This window comes from Phyllostomus discolor, chromosome 4 (genome assembly GCF_004126475.2).
Source record: "Phyllostomus discolor isolate MPI-MPIP mPhyDis1 chromosome 4, mPhyDis1.pri.v3, whole genome shotgun sequence".
NCBI classification, from domain to species: Eukaryota; Metazoa; Chordata; class Mammalia; order Chiroptera; family Phyllostomidae; genus Phyllostomus; species Phyllostomus discolor.
In genome coordinates this window covers 78207673-78224141 of record NC_040906.2, presented here as the reverse complement: position 1 = coordinate 78224141, position 16469 = coordinate 78207673, and the positions used below count along the sequence as shown (strand labels likewise).

The window sequence follows — 16469 nt, the reverse complement described above, 5'->3', positions numbered from 1 at the left end:
CATATCTTCTAGATATGATTCTAGATATGTGTTCCTCTAGAACACAGTATAGCTTATGGCAACCTGATGAAATGCACTGAATAGTGTCAATGCATACATACAGATTGTTAGAGGAATAAAAAGTATCTTAGCAATTACTTTTATAAATTTAAATTATTAATGCCAACAATCACTACATGAGTTTTTTTCTAACATAAAATTTTACTTTTCTAATTTAGATCGGCATATTATTTAAATACCCTAGTAAAAAAAAAACTCCAAAATTTGTTTCAGTTTAAAATGGAAAAACACTCATAAAAATTTTTTTGCCCTATGACTGATCATTGATCTCAGAACATATGAATGAAAAAAATACAAAATAGAAATTTTATATTTATTAATAGGTATGTTTGTTATTTGTTATAGTAAAATTGAAGATCAGCACCTTATCATCAAGAATAAGAAATGATAAGCAAATTATTATCATCTGTTTGTATACTCTCTGCCAGACCTATGTATATGTATGCATGCTATGTGTGTATCTATCCATATCTACTCTGACGATCTCGCTTTCCCTATCCTAGCCAGTCTTTTCAGTTAAAATTTAAAGCATGACATTATTGAGACATTTTAACGGTTGTTATGTTTTTCTAGGAAAAAGACTAAAGGAGAAAAGTCCACAAAATTATGGGGTTAGAGTTGACTTCAGCTTTTTCCATTTTCTAATATTTTTTTCTATGTGGTTACAATGCTTTCATTAATTAACAAGTCATTTTTAAAATATTTTTATTTATTTATTTTTAGAAAGGGGAAGGGAGGGAGAAAGAGGGGAGAGAAACAATGCATGGCTGCCTCTCCCACACCCCCTATAAGGTACCTGGCCTGCAACCCAGGCATGTGTCCTGACTGGGAATAGAACTGGTGACCTTTTGGTTCATAGGCTGGTACCCAACCACTGAGCCACACTAGCCAGGACCAAATCATTTTTTAAAAGACAGAACATATTTTAATTATCACAGAATTCTGATTCTAACATTTAGGAGTTAGAAAAATTTACTTTGAATTAGTATTACTATGGACATACTCTGCCTTAAGAAAAATAAAAATAATAAAATTTTTAAAGAAACTCATAATAAATTGTTTTCATTTTGTAACAGAACTTATTATAAAATATTTTAATAAATAAATTGCTATAAAATATAAACAAATTTGATTTCTCAGAAATATAATTCATAGTTAAATAAGGTCATCTCTATTTTTCATTTTATCCTTAATGAGACAATTTAAATTTTTATAATTAAATTGCATTGTTTAAATAAATTTGGCCAATAAATTTTATTTACTCATTATTTTTGCAAAAATAAAAAAATTCATTTAAGTTGTCTCAGTTTTCTATTGGTTTTGGTAATTTTATAAATATATTTTTGAAGTAGCTAATATTTCTTATTAGTATGGTATCCAGCTTCAAGAATCTTTGTTCAATGTTTCTATATTATGACATTTTGCTAATATTAAGTTATATTTCTTTCCTAGGGTTTAAAAATCCTCCAATTTTATATTTAATATTTATTATATATAGGGTGGGGCAAAAGTAGTTTTATAATTGTTCATATGGAAAAATACAATTAGTCAATAAATTATAAGAATAAAACTCTGTATTTCATGCACTCATAACTGTAAACTTACTTTTGCCCTATGCTGTATTTGTACTGATGTATTTTGTCAAGAAACATACTTTGGTGATGTTCTCTTAATTTTCATGAATATCATTACCATTCCATCCTATTACAAAATCATATGTCTCTAAAAATTTGAGCAATTCTAAAAATATTCATTTAAAGCTGTCTTCTTTAGGTTACAGTGAATATCTAATGTTTATGTTAGTTTTTAACTTAACTCACAATTTAGGGAAGAAAAAAACTATCAGTGGTCTGAACTAATTTTACTGAAATCAAAAGCAGCCAGGAGGGTGACTGCTTACTGACTCCTTGTCAGCTCTTTAGCATTCAGTTCCTCTGATCACTAACTGTACTTTGATCTGTTGAAGTGAGGCATAAGATTCAATAGGACAGTAGTATATTAGTTTTTACTTTATATTTATAGGATAGCACTTCCTAGATATCTTTTTTCCTGAGCCATCTCCTGTTAAGAGGGAACTTCTGAGATACTACCCCTGACTTTTCTGTGAAGGAAGGAAACACACACATACTAATAGTGCAGCAACTGGCCTCTAGTTCCTTTGAAACTAAACTTTCCATAGTTAACTTCACAAGACCTCTTTCAAAGCACAGCTTTCTAACAGCACCTTAATTAATTGTGTTCCTCCATGAGAACTCATTTTCTAAACCTGTATTCTTGGTTGATTTCCATGTTAGACACAAACATTAATCCTATCATAATAGACTTGAAACTTCTGACTACAAATAATTTTAAGTTTTTAAAAAACATAATAAAAGCATTATAACAAATAACAAACATCTATTAATAAATATAAACTTTTCTATTTTGTATTTTATAACACAAAATTTTATAAGGGCAGAGACCGTGTCTTTTTTCCTTATTTTCAGCACATAGCAAAGTGTCTATTATAGAGTAGTTACTAAATTAATAGGTTTTACATAAGTGAATGACCAGAAATAAATGACTGTATGAAGCACTTGGAAGTGCATAGTAAATAACTTGGCCTTGTCCAAAGAAAGGTCTCACTTTTGTCCTGTCTTCTGAGTGAGAATCTATGTTGTAACTGATAGGACAGTTTATTGAGGTGAGGGGTGGATGCTCCAGAAGACTAATTATGTGATTTAGGGTGGGATTTGGGTCTTGTGGTGTCGGTTAAATTGGAGATTGATTTAATCACATGGTTCATCAGTTAAGACTGTTGTAACAACCAAATAAAAATTCTGGACACTGACTGTCAAGTGAGCTTTAGGTGCTTCATTGTCGCACATTGATGCTGAGACGGTCAACTTTATAGGGGAGAGTAACAGAAGCTGGGTTTTGGGGATCTTTCCAGGTGCTCTTCTATGGGTGTCTTCCTTTGCCTCATTTTCTTCTAAAGCCTTTCCCCCTAATATATTGTAACTGTGAGTATAATACCTTTTGGAGACTTCTATGAGTACTTATTGTGAATTAATGAAATAGAGAATGGTTTTGAAAAGGCCCCACACACGTACTTAGTGTCAGAGTGAGAGAGGTCTTATGTCCTCAACCTTCACAGCTTGGATAACTCTGAAGGCAAAGTGATTCTTGAAGTTCAATGGTCAGAACAGATAGATATCCTTATGGTACACAGGGCCTCCTGACAAATGTGTGTTTTAATTCTGGGACAGTCATTTAACCTCTTGGGCTGCAATTTCACTATGTATAATTTTTAAATAACACTAGGATACCTCCTAAGGTCATTTTGAAGAATATATATTAAGGAATGATTGATTTTCCTAATTATAGCACATCTAGGTACCATATGATAAGACATACAATAATACTGTTTATTTTAAATGTGACCTTATCTAAGAAGTGGTACTTGAAATTTAATGATCATAATCACTTTTAATAGCTTTGTAATTTAAATGATCATTCCTTTGGTGAGAGTAAATTCCCATCTAGTTATGAATTTAGTCCATTTTAACAGTTGTAGAATCATAGGTCATTGAAATGTCATCCATCTTCCTCCCTTCTGGCAATGATTATATACAGAATATCTTCAAAAGAAAATGAATCCTATTTTTAAATAATTCTCAATAAATAAAATTCTACAATTTACCTGAAAAAAAAAACAAATTCAATAAGTAATCATTCTGTAAGTAATAAACCTTTAATATCCTGCTACCTAATTGGTGTAAAAAAAAAGTAAAAATACTTACATGATTTAATCAGAATATTTAGTTGGTAGGCCCAAGATTTCAATATTTTTAAACACAGCATGGCTTTGGAGTATACTTCACATACCAACAGAATTCCAAAGATTCAGAGAATCCCCAGGTTATTTGAGCAAATTCATACAATTTAATTTTTTTTTTTTGCCTTTTAGTCATTTTGGACTGAAGGCCATATATGAATGTAGAAAACTGCCTCTCTGGAACTCATTGTATAAAATGGGATTATAACTAAGCATGCTGAAGATATCAATAGTATTATACGATGCTTGAAACAATAATATTCTACTGGAAGGAACTTTTCATAAAAATGAGTCAGACAGAATTTTTAATGTTTATTATCTCCAAGTGAAAAAAGAGTCTGGGAATTATTGTTTTACATGGGAGACAAATGTTATAGAGGAGGAGGTTTTATATAACTTAGAAGAACCATTCCTCAATTTTTTATCTACTAACCTAATTTCTAATCTAGTAAAGTAACTTTGTTATCACTTATCAAACTTCACAAGGACTTGTATAAAGGACAAATGGACAAAGCCAAAAGGAGGTAGGATGGAGGGCGGGAGTTTGGGGCGGTGGGGAAGGGGGAATGAGGGTGGGAATGGAGACAACTGTACTTGAACAGCAATTTTAAAAAGTAAAAAAAATAAAATTTCACAAAAACTTTAAACATTAATCAAGGTATGCCAGAGATACATGAGTATTCTGAATACTAAAAATATATGTTATTTTATAAATAATGAACAAACCTCTGGTTGTATAAGTGGATCTCTTAAAAGGTAATGTTTACAACAACAGAATCAATTCATGTTATAAACTCGAGGATTAGCCATCCAGATCCATGTTGAGGTCAAGATGCTGTGATGTCTCTCTATAAGCCCACTGGGGGAAACCAGCCCCCACCTTTCAAATTATCCCTAGATACCTTCTCAATAAGGAAAAAACGGTAGAGTTCTAATTCTGTTCTACTGTATACATTGTTTCCAAGTTGTATATAATATTTTTATGAGGCATACTTATCTTCATTGTCAAATAAAAAAATACTGAGACCCACAGAAATTAAAGTGCTTGCCATTACAAGAAAACAAGGGCAAGCTAAGGTCTGACACAGCTCACGTATTTGAACGTGCTATTGTCCCAGGAGTATGTCAAGGTTATTCATCACATACATACAATGACATGGAGTGCTTGATTGCTTCAACACACTTCACACTTGCAGATATGTGAGGAGCCCACAGCATTTTTACAGTGATCCCATACAAAGTCATTAGGCCTTTGGTGAGGTAACAAATCACTAGCCTAAGAGAACAGACCATTTCTTAGAAAATAATTATTAAATTTTTTATGTGCTTGAAGTCTGATACCTGGAGGGGGGATTAATCCCTTAGTTTGTGCTTATTTGCTTGGCTGAAAATAAATAGGAAAAAAAACAGAAACAAAACCAGCTATCATCATTACAAAACCAAACTAAAAACACACACACACACACACACACACACACACAAACCCAAGTGAGTACATTTCTGGAAAAATATCAAACAGTTTAAAAATAAATAAAGTTTGTCGACAAACTCCTAGGGAAATTTAAGACCCACCATTCTCTTATTAGTAGGAGAAAAAAATAGCGTGTCAATTAAGTTTTGGTATTTGAAATATAACAAATACATAGAAATAATAGCAATGCAAGATTAGAGATGTTCACTCAAAATAAATTTATTTATTCATAACATAAATATAATTAGAACTTTTGTTGAGGTATACAAAGTCAGTAAGTTACCCAAAATATTTACTTTTTTATTATCCCCCCCATATTATCCTTGTTCTGCAGACACATAATTAATTTCTTCATAGTTGTAACTCTTTTTTCCTGTTTAGTTCCATCATAGAGTGTATTAATTATATTGAGAATATAGTTCTATTGTAATCAGGAAAGTCTTTTTAAAGAAAATATTGCATATTGACATATGGCCTTTGTTTCATTTCTACCTACTCTTCTTCAAAGCATTTATAACTAAACCAAAGTTTGTGAAGTTAAATAAACAATTATACCATACATCAATGTCAAATCTATTTCAATTGACTGTATTACTTACATACTCCCTGTTACAACCAATTTAAGCACCTCAGGTAAATTGGCTTAGATCTAACTAAAAAACTGACATTTATTAATTATGAAAATAATAATTACAATCTAATAACTCAATTTTCACCACACAATTTTAATTGAAGGAGTTGGAAGAGATGAACATATAATGAAAAACTAAGAATTAAGTGAATGTGCTTTAGTTCTCTGGTAATCAAAATGACACCAAGAGATGTTTGCTAAGGAAAAACAAATTTAAACATGTTCCATATTCATCTCAATTCCTATATAATAATATAGATCTATATTTTTAAAAGTAAATGGCTGAAAAGTGCAATTACATGCATTTTATAATAGATATTGACACTTTTTTGGAATAAATGAGGTATAGACATGACATTTTTGTCTACCTAGAATACATTCCCCATTATTTTGGTAACCTTTTCTGTTTGGTGAGGTCCTTTCCTTTGGGAACATGTACTTTCAGTGTGACTCCTAAAGTAGTCCAGGGTGAAAAAATGTGACTGGGCCTTAAATAACTAAGATATGACATTCCTCTAGTCATAATGATTGACTCAGGGTTGCAAAAGTAAATCACTGCAAAAAGGACTTGGACCTGAGAAACCTTGAACTTTGTTCTGCTGGGGACTGAGAATAAAGCTAACACAGTAGAAAAATTTAGAGATAACTGGCCCTTGGTGACATATTCTGAGTTTAAACACACCTCTGGATTTTGGATAATGCATGTCAAAAAATTCTCTTTTGTGTTTAAACAGTTTGAGGTGAATTTACTAGCAAGCTATTTCTTACAGCAAAGGTTATCAGTAAAATGTATCTGAAGAGCATTATGCCAAGTGAAACAAGCCAAGTGTGTTGAAAGAGAAATGCCATATGATCTTACCTATAAGTGGAAACTAATCAACAAAACAAATATGCAAGCAAAAGACCAGCAGAGACATTGAAATTAAGAACAATCTGAGAGTAATGTGAGAGAAGGAGGGAAAGGGATAATCGGGGATAATGGGTGGGGGTGACCATCAAGAAACATGTATGAAGGACACATAAACAAAGCCAAAGGGAGTGAGTTCAAGGATGGGAGGTGGGAATGGGTGGGGCAGGAGGCCATGGTGGGGTGAAAATGGAGACAAATGCATTGAATAGCAATAAAAAGTTATCAATAAACCATACATGTATCTTAATTCTTCACTCCACGAGGCATCCTGTGCTTTATTTGTGCCAATATCTATTATAATTTTTATTTTTAAATATATTTTATTGATCACGCTATTACAGTTGTCCCATTACCCCCCTTCATTCTCCTCCACCATGCACACCCTCCCCCACCCACCTTCCCCCCTTTAGTTCATGTCCATATCTCATAAGTTCTTTAGCTTCTACATTTCCCATACTACTCTTGCCATCCCCCTGTCTGTTTTCTACCTACCGTCTATGCTATTTATTCTCCATACCTTTTCCTCTCTCTTCCTCCTATTCCCCTGTTGCTAACCCTCCATGTGAGCTCCATTTCTGTGGTTCTGTTCCTCTTCTAGTTGTTTGCTTAGTTTGTTTTTTGTTTTTGTTTAAGATTCTCATATAAGGTCAAGTTAAAAGAGTTCATCATCCCCAAGCACTTATTTTATGAAATGTTTAAAGGGACTTAGCTAAGAAAAAGAAGATAAAAAACATTTATAGTAAAATGACAGCAAACTCACAATTATTAATAACCACACTTATTATAATTTTTAAATTCTCAATAACAAAAGCATAATGGGTTAAGTGATTTTATACTTGTCAATTTATTCAGATTGTATAACACTGTTTATTACCAACATAAAAAAAATATTTTACTTGCGTGAAACCTCTTAATTGGGTTAACATGTGCTATGGATGTTACAGAAATTGAAAAATAATTGATTTTGACAAAAAGTAGCCAAATTTTAATTTAAAGAGTATTCTTCCACAATTCCACCTAGCTTGCAACATATTCAACATAGAGTATGCTAAATTGTTTGCTGCTTTAAATATTTTTCATCTCAGCATATTTTCTCTTACATAGATCTGTATACCAACTTTTTACCAAATAATCTTGTTCTCTCCCCCAAAATTAAGAAAATAATTTTTATTGATTACATATGTTCTGAGAATTTTCATGTTATATAATTTTACCTTCCCAAAAGACAATATGAGATGCTATAGATTCTATTATAATTTTAAGATATCAAATAATATGAATGAAAACTGAAAACCTGGAGAGATGGGGCCCCCTCAAGATTAACTAAATGTTGGAAGTGCCTTTTACTTGTACAGTTATCAACCCCTCAGCCATCAAGATAACCGGGATTGCAAGCTGGATACATCACACCAGAGTCAAACCTTATGTACAGGAAGATCTGACATCCATTCAGCATACAGATTATTCCTGAGATACAACTGGAGACCTCAAACTCCTCTTCAGACAGACTGCCAAAACTGGTCACAAGCCCTGCTCCTGCAGGGGAGACTTCCCCCTCCCAATTCTACACCATAGCAACTTCCTTCTGTGCCCAGGTCTCATCTCCCTCCAAAAGAGAGCAAAGATCTCTCTGTCTATGAGAGAAAGCTCCACCCCTCTTCAGCTGGAAGTTGCTAGACCCTCTGCTCATTTCCCCTTAAAGAATTCAGAGCCAAGGATCCTTGAGGTAGGAAAATGTAGTAGGAATTATAAGCTAGGTACAGAAGTTTACCTGAGCGAAGAGCCATGGGTGTCTAGCAGGAGACAGATCTATAAGCCTTTGCAAGACCAATCATTTAAGCATTAACCCCTAGAAGATGACATCCAGGTTTCAGCTGGGTTTCCACTCCAAGTCCAGAGAAGCAGCAAAATCAGATGGAGTGATGCCATGGCTGACATCAGGACCAGCTACATTGACTAATGACCACCTGATGCCAACCAATCAGTAGAGACCACCACCAATCAGTGGAGACTGCTGGGGAGAATACCTTGGAATCTGATGAATGTTCTATTTCAGTGGTCCCCAACATTTTTGGCACCATGGACTGGTTTTGTGCTGATCCATGGACCAGGGATTGGGGACCCTTGTATCTGTAGGTGAGCATTAGTCCAAGTGAAATAAGCCAGAGAAAAACAATTACCATATGATTTCACTCATATATGAATCTAATGAACAAGCTAAACTAACAAAATAGAAGCAGACTCAGAGAACAGACTGACAGCTGTCGGAGGGGAGAGGGCTTGCTAGACTGGGTGAAAAAGGGTAAAGGGATTAAGAGCAAAACAAAACCTTATATGCACAGATTCACAGACCACAGCATGGTGATTACTGGAGGGTAAGTGGGTGATGGAGTATAGAATTGTACACCTGAAACATATATAATTAACCAATATTACCCCAATAAATTAAAATATAAAACACTAAGTAGGTATAAAAAGATAATTCAAATTCAGTTAACTCAACTATGAATTGAGAATTTGTTTTCTACCACATGGTATTATTTCTGCCATATCTTGGAATCTTGGCTATAACCATATGTACAATACTATCAAGACATTTCCATCCATTTTCATTGCCTTTGACTTAGCTGCTTTATTTTTCACCTGTAGATTAGCTTCTATAAATATCAGGAAATGTGGACATCAATACTTTTTCTTTGTTCTATTTTTAAAATTCTCACAAAAGGATTCTAATTAGCTTGTTTTTGATCAGTTGTTGTTTTTTCTTACCACAGATAGAGGTAGAACTGGATGGGGCTGGTAGAGGGAGCACCTTTTTAAAAGAAAGTAAATAATGTAAACTTTATGAAGAATGATATTAGGGTACTAGCTTTACAACAAGATAGCCACTCTAATCCTAATTTACTAACATAAAAGATTGCTTAGAAGCAATAAGACTCAAGAAGTCCAAGCATTTAACTTCATTTTCATTTCTTATTTTAGCAATTACAGTAGTTAAGAAACTGAGTTTTGTAATTAAAGATGGTCCTGTTAAACACTCATTTGAGCAGTTTTATTACAACTGTGGTCTTACACAAAGTACTTGACTTGTCTATGATTCATTTGTATTGTAAAATAAAGATATTATTAGTTTATACCTCCTAGACTCATTGTAAAGACAGATTTCACTCACCTGCTTAAAGACTTAAATATAGTACCTAATAAATAGAGAACTATTCATTCACAGAGTGTGTTCAAAGAGATCAAGTTCTTCATTAGCAAAGATCAAGTTCTGTCAAGTGATAGTTAAAGATCTTAACATAAATAATTTAAAACAAACATGAGAAACAGCTAGATAAATCCCTTTATGTCACTGTTTTCACTCTATGTTTTAAACCTAGATACAAGTGCACACACACACACACTAAAATGAAGAATAAAGGATTGGTTTTAAACTTCATGACAAGAGGTAGTTACAATATTTTGCTTTCAGTAAAATAAAGTATTGTAAATTATAAAGAGAAAAATTAAAAACATTGATGCCCTTATGTCATGAAAAAAGATTAGGAAGTTTAAAGTTTGGAAGCATGTCCTAGCTGATGTGGCTCAGTGGATTGAATGCCAGGCTGTGAACTAAAGGGACTCTGGTTCCATTCCCAGTCAAGGCACGTGCCTGGGTTGTGGGCCAGGTCCCCAGCAGGGATCATGTGAGAGGCAACCACACACTGATGTTTCTCTCCCCCTCTTTCTCTCTCCCTTCCCCTCTCTAAGAATAAATAAATAAAATTGTTAAAAATACAAAATTTGGAAGCAATGGAAAGGGGGCAATATTTAAATAAATCTTATTACCACTTTCTGTCTTCTTCTGTCTCATTCTTTCCTTCTCACCTTCTTTGGGATGAAAATAGGGTCTTGCCCTCCATTTTCTCTTAGAAAGCATGACATCCATTAAGAAACATGGGTGTGTCCTGTTCATCCTCTGATTTATAATCTTCCTCTTAAAGCTATTCTAGTTTTCAACCTCTCTCTCTTACCAATGCTTCACTTCCAAGAAACATTTGACTGCACATGGAAATTCTGGGCTTTAATTACATTATTTATCTTACTATGTAGGCCTGTGTATTTACACATACAAAATAACAGGTTTTCACCTTTTTGTCTACTATCCTTTCTGGTGCCTCTGTAGCACAAAAAGCTATACTGATGCTGCTTATCCTCTTTATTATTCTGTATGTCTTATTTAACCTTGAATAAGACCAAATGAAATTTCCAGTCTTCAAACAATATCTTCAGAAGATCATTATTCTCTTGTATAATTTCACAGTTCTTGGAATTCTTTTAGGGAGATTGGAAGACTGAGCACCACTGGTGCATTGTTGGCTTTACCAAAATTTTATAAAATGTGCTGGGTATTTTTCATAGTTGAGATATAGGCTAAATAGTTACATTAGTGGATATTTTTTTTCTGAGATGTAATCTATTTACTTATTTTTCAGGATTGTGAAGGTAATTGATAATTCTGCTTTAAAAATCAAGTTAAAATAAAATAACTTTATATACCTGTTTATATTGCAGATGAAAACTATATACATAGATGTTTTTCTTTATGTGTACATGCAAGTGCAGACACCTAAGGACACACACACATATACACTAGGATTTAAGTGCTAAAGCAGATTAAAATAGATTACACTACTTAAAAAGTCCAATATCCCTGATGAATATAGATGCAAAAATTCTCAAAAAATATCATCAAACCAAAAAGACATTAAAAGGAGCCTAACCATGATCAAGTAAAAGTTTTTCAGGGGCTCAAGGATGATTTAACGTCTGCCAATCAATCAAAAAGATACACCCTCTAACAAAATGAAGACTAAAAATTATGATGTCTCAACAGATGCAAGAAAGCATTTGAAAAAATTCAACATCCAATCACAATAAAAAACTCTCAATAAAGTGCAAATAGAGGGAACACACCTCAACATAATAAAGGCCATATATGACTAGCCCACAGATAATATCATACTCAAAGGTAAAAGTTAAAAGCTTTTGGCTAAGATCAAGAACAAGATAAAGATGTCCATTGTTGCCACTTTTATTCAATACAGTATTGGAACCTAGCTAGAATATAAGCAAGAAAAATCTATCTACAAATTCAATTCAACCTTTATCAAAGCCTCAATGTCATTGTTCATAGTAAAAGAACAAGCATTCTAAATTTGTATGGAATCACAAAAGACCCAAAATTGCTTAAATAATATTGAGAAAGAACAAGATAGAGGCATTATGCTTCTTGGTTTCAAAGTGTATTATAAAGCTATAGTAATCCAAGCAGTATGTTATCAACAAAGAAACAGACATAGATCAAAGAAACAGAATGGAGAGGCCAGAAATAAACCCATATTTAATCAATTAATTTAAGACAAAGTAGCTAAGAAAATAAAATGAGAAAAGGGCAGTCTCTTCAATGAAGGTGTTGAGAAAACTAATAACTACATGCAGAAGAATGAAACTGAACTACTATCGTATGCCATACACAACAATGAACTCAAAATAGATTAAAGACTTGAATGCAAGACATGAAACCATAAAGTCCTGGAAGAAGCAAGTGGTAATCTCTTTGACATTGGTCTTGGTGATGATTTTTTTGGATCTGATTAAAAAGCAAAACAAAAGCAAAATCAAAATAGTGGAACTATATCAAACCAAGAAGCTTCTCCACAGCAAAAAAAAAAAAAAAATCATTAACAAAATGAAAAAGGAACATACTTAATGGAAGAAAATATTTGCAAATTATAAATCTGACAAGGGGTTAATATCCAAAATAAATAAGGAACACAAATTAATAAACAGTAAAATAAAAAAAAGAAAACAATCTGATTAAAAATGCACACAGGATCTGAATAAACAGTTTTCCAAAGAAGATATATAGGTGATCTACAGGTATTCAGTATTATTAATCATCAGTTAACTGCACATCAAAACTACAATGAGATATCACCTCGCACCTATTAGAATGTCAATTATAAGAAAGACAAGATATAAAAAGTGTTAGCAAGCATGGCAAGAAAAGAGAACCTTAGTGCACTGTTAGTGTGGATGTACATTGGTGTAGACATCACAGAAAACAGTATGGGGGTTCTTCAGAACACTAAAAATAATGCTATCATATGATTGAGCAATACCACTTCTAGGTATGTATCTGAAGGAAATGAAAACACTAACTCTAAAAGATATCTGCACCCCTCCGTGTTTATTGCAGCATCACTTATAATAGCCAAGGCATGGAAACAACTTGTGTCACCAATGAATAAACAGATGAAGAAAAATAAAATATTGCACATGCACATACACATGCAATGGAATGTGATTCAGACATATAAGACAAAAACCCTTTCATTTTTGACAACATGAATGCACACTGAGGCCATTTTGCTGAGTGAAATAAGTCAGACATAAAAAAGACAAGTATATAACCTCACTTATATGTAGAATCAAACAATAAATATAAAAAATAAAAAATAAACTTATAGATTGGTAGTTGCCAGAAGCCAAGTTTGAGGTTTAAGTGAAATGGGTGAATATGATCAAAAGATGCAGACTTTCAGTTCTAAAATAAGTCTTAGGGATATAATGTACAACATGGTGACTATAGTTAATAATATGGCATTGAATATTTGAAACTGTCTAAGAAAGTAGACCTTAAAAGTTCTCATAAAAATTCTACATATGTGTGAGGATGAATAAACATACCTGGAATCATTATGTTGTGCATCTGAAACTAATATAATATGTCGATTATATATTTAAAAATTCAGATATTTATTTTTTCTAGCTCTTTATTGATGACCCAAGATAGAGGCATTTCCATCTTCCTAGAGCAGTAATAATAGATGAATCCCTTACCAGGTGACATTTCTCTTCTCCTTTGATTAGGATTGATTTGAATGTAAAATGTCAGATATGATAAAATTTCACCACATGCATGGTCCCTAGAAATTTTTAGTTTCTTACTATTTTATAAAAAGTATAGACACTTGAAAAACTAATTTAATAATATTCAAAGCTGTCAGAAGTGGGAGGTTTGAAAAATAAAATGGAGACATTTTCAAAATCAGCAAACAATAGTTTGCTTTTTTACTTCTTTTCAAATAAGTGTATACTTGGCTGAGGGAATTTAAGTTAAAATCCAGGAGCCAAGAAACACTTTTTTTTGTCCTATTTTACTCTTTCCTGGACTCTGAATATTTTTGGAATGAGAAAATATCAGAACTCAATTAACGAGCAGCTTATGCTTCCAGAGGTGGCATTTCAAGGAAAAAAACCCTCCCTGTAAAAGCACTTAGTGGTCACTGGAAGAAGGTTACGTTGGAAGCAGAAATGTGTGTAGAAATAACTCAGAGAACTGAGCTCTGTGACAATATTTGTGCAATTTCTTTCCTGCATTCCTTCTGCCTTTACTTTTCTCTATCGCTGAGGAGTCTCAGTGCCTTTCTTATTTTTCAGGTTTCACTTGTTATTTTCTTTCAAATATCTGTACTCTTGTTTTGTGTTTCCCCCCTCAATTTCTCTGCAAGTTTTCATGCAGCAGTCCCAAATTAATTCTGTTTTTAACTCTGTCAGTACTCATTAGATTTCGTACTGAATTTTTACTTGTTGCCTTTTCAGTTAACCTTAAGAAAATAAAACTGTAAGATTTTCTTAACATTTTTATGTTTTCATTTCTGCTTCAATTGAAAAGAAACATCACTTGGACAATGACTATAAGCATTCCTATATCTGTATCATGGATTCTAAATAGAAATGTATTCATTATGACACGGATTTCAAGACCCTTCAGAGGCTACTTGATACATGTCTGTGTTGAAATGAGACTTTGTCTAAGACTCATGTCTTTTGAGTACGATGAACTTATATTCTTTTTGAAGATTTTTATTTTTCATACATGTAGCTACACGGTTTCATGTTCACCAAGTCACATAATTGCAGATCAAGCACTTTTGCTTAAGAAATTCAATTTTAAAATATTTTTGAGTCCCATTGTTAGATGTATAGTTAAAAAAAATTGGGAGACTATTTTTTCTTGCAAAGAAACTAAATTTTCATTTAACTGAGCTTTTAAAAAAGTGGCCTATAAGACATCTTTAGGAAATTTGGACCTCTCTCCCACAGCCTAGAGCTTAAGAATTTCATATTCTGAAATATAAAAAAATACACTCAATGAATCAATCAACAGATAGAAGAATAGGAAGAGGAGGATAAGAAGAAAGAAAATGAAGAGAAAAACAGAAGTAGAATGGGGGAACGGGGTGAGAAATGATGATTATCTATCTCCTCCTTATGATATCCAAATAAGCACTAAGAAACTATTGTGGTATCCCCACAAAGAGCTCAGGACATGGAATATGAAAAGAAAAATACATATTTAGTCATCTCTGCACTTATTTAATGATATATATGAATTATACAAAAGTAAAAAAATGAACATGAGATTACCACTCATGACTGATACAAAAAAAAAGTATGTATCTTAGATGTATTATACATATAAACTAATTTTACATGCAAATCCCTCTATTCCCTATCCCTAGAAACCTTGTTGGTGATTTATTACAAAAAGGATGGCTTAATGCACTGAAAAAGTTTCTATGATCCTGATGGTCTTTCATATTTGATAAAAGACTAAATTCATTGGCCTGATACTTGTTTTGCAGGTGGCCTTTCAGAATTTTTTTTTATTTTAATTGTCCTTGGGGTTACCTGGCATTGCTATACTTCTATAAAATGCAGAATATCTTCCATCTGCTGTCTCTGCCTTCCCTTTACATGTCTACATTAGTATCCACAAGATTTTCTGGCTATTGTGTTTTTTCCATTTCTGACCAAATCTTATATAATAAATTACCTTCTACCATAGGGCTCAGTGATAACAAACTTTAAACTCCATTGTATTACTGATGTTTCTTCCCAGGGAATTTGGACAGGAGATCAGATTCTGACTGGGGAATAATCTACCAGTAATTTAACAAAGGTTTTATTCTATTTGAATTTAATGGGGAACTAATGATTCTGACAAGAATTATCTGTCTCAGATAGTCCTGTGAGGCTTTGATCCTTTTAAAGTCAAGCTCTCTTGATTACAGATGTCATGTTTCCCATGACACTAGCTATAAGTTCGTCTTTTCAAATGAAAAATTAAGTTTGAGTGCTTGATCGCCTTATCAGTTAATAGCATTATTACCATAAGAAAGCATTTTTCTTTCCTAGTCAGGTTAAAACAGAAAGCAATAAATGTTTTAGCTTAGAGTTCTCAGCATGATGTTCATTTTCATCATTTCACTTTGAAAGAGACCAGCAACTTTGAAGAAATATTGTGTAAATAAAATCATTTAAAAATACAGCACACAGAAAAATAAAGAGCCCAGGGCAAAAAGGAAGAAGAGAAGTACCTCTTAGAAACAATGATTAGCCATTCTTTTGTGTTGTACAAATATCTTTCCAACCCCCGAGAGTTGAGGAAAAAATGTGCCACATATACTTCAAAAGATGTTCTGGAAATAAAAGAGGTGCATAGAAGAAAAGAGAGAAAAGAGCACTGGGA

At 32.8% G+C, this 16469-nt stretch overlaps 1 protein-coding gene across 1 annotated transcript in view; it reads right to left on the bottom strand.

Annotated features, from left to right (window-relative positions):
* The window catches only part of LRP1B (LDL receptor related protein 1B), a 1792671-nt gene that overhangs the window by 999320 nt on the left and 776882 nt on the right, over positions 1-16469 (bottom strand). The gene's annotated exons all lie outside the window — the stretch shown is intronic.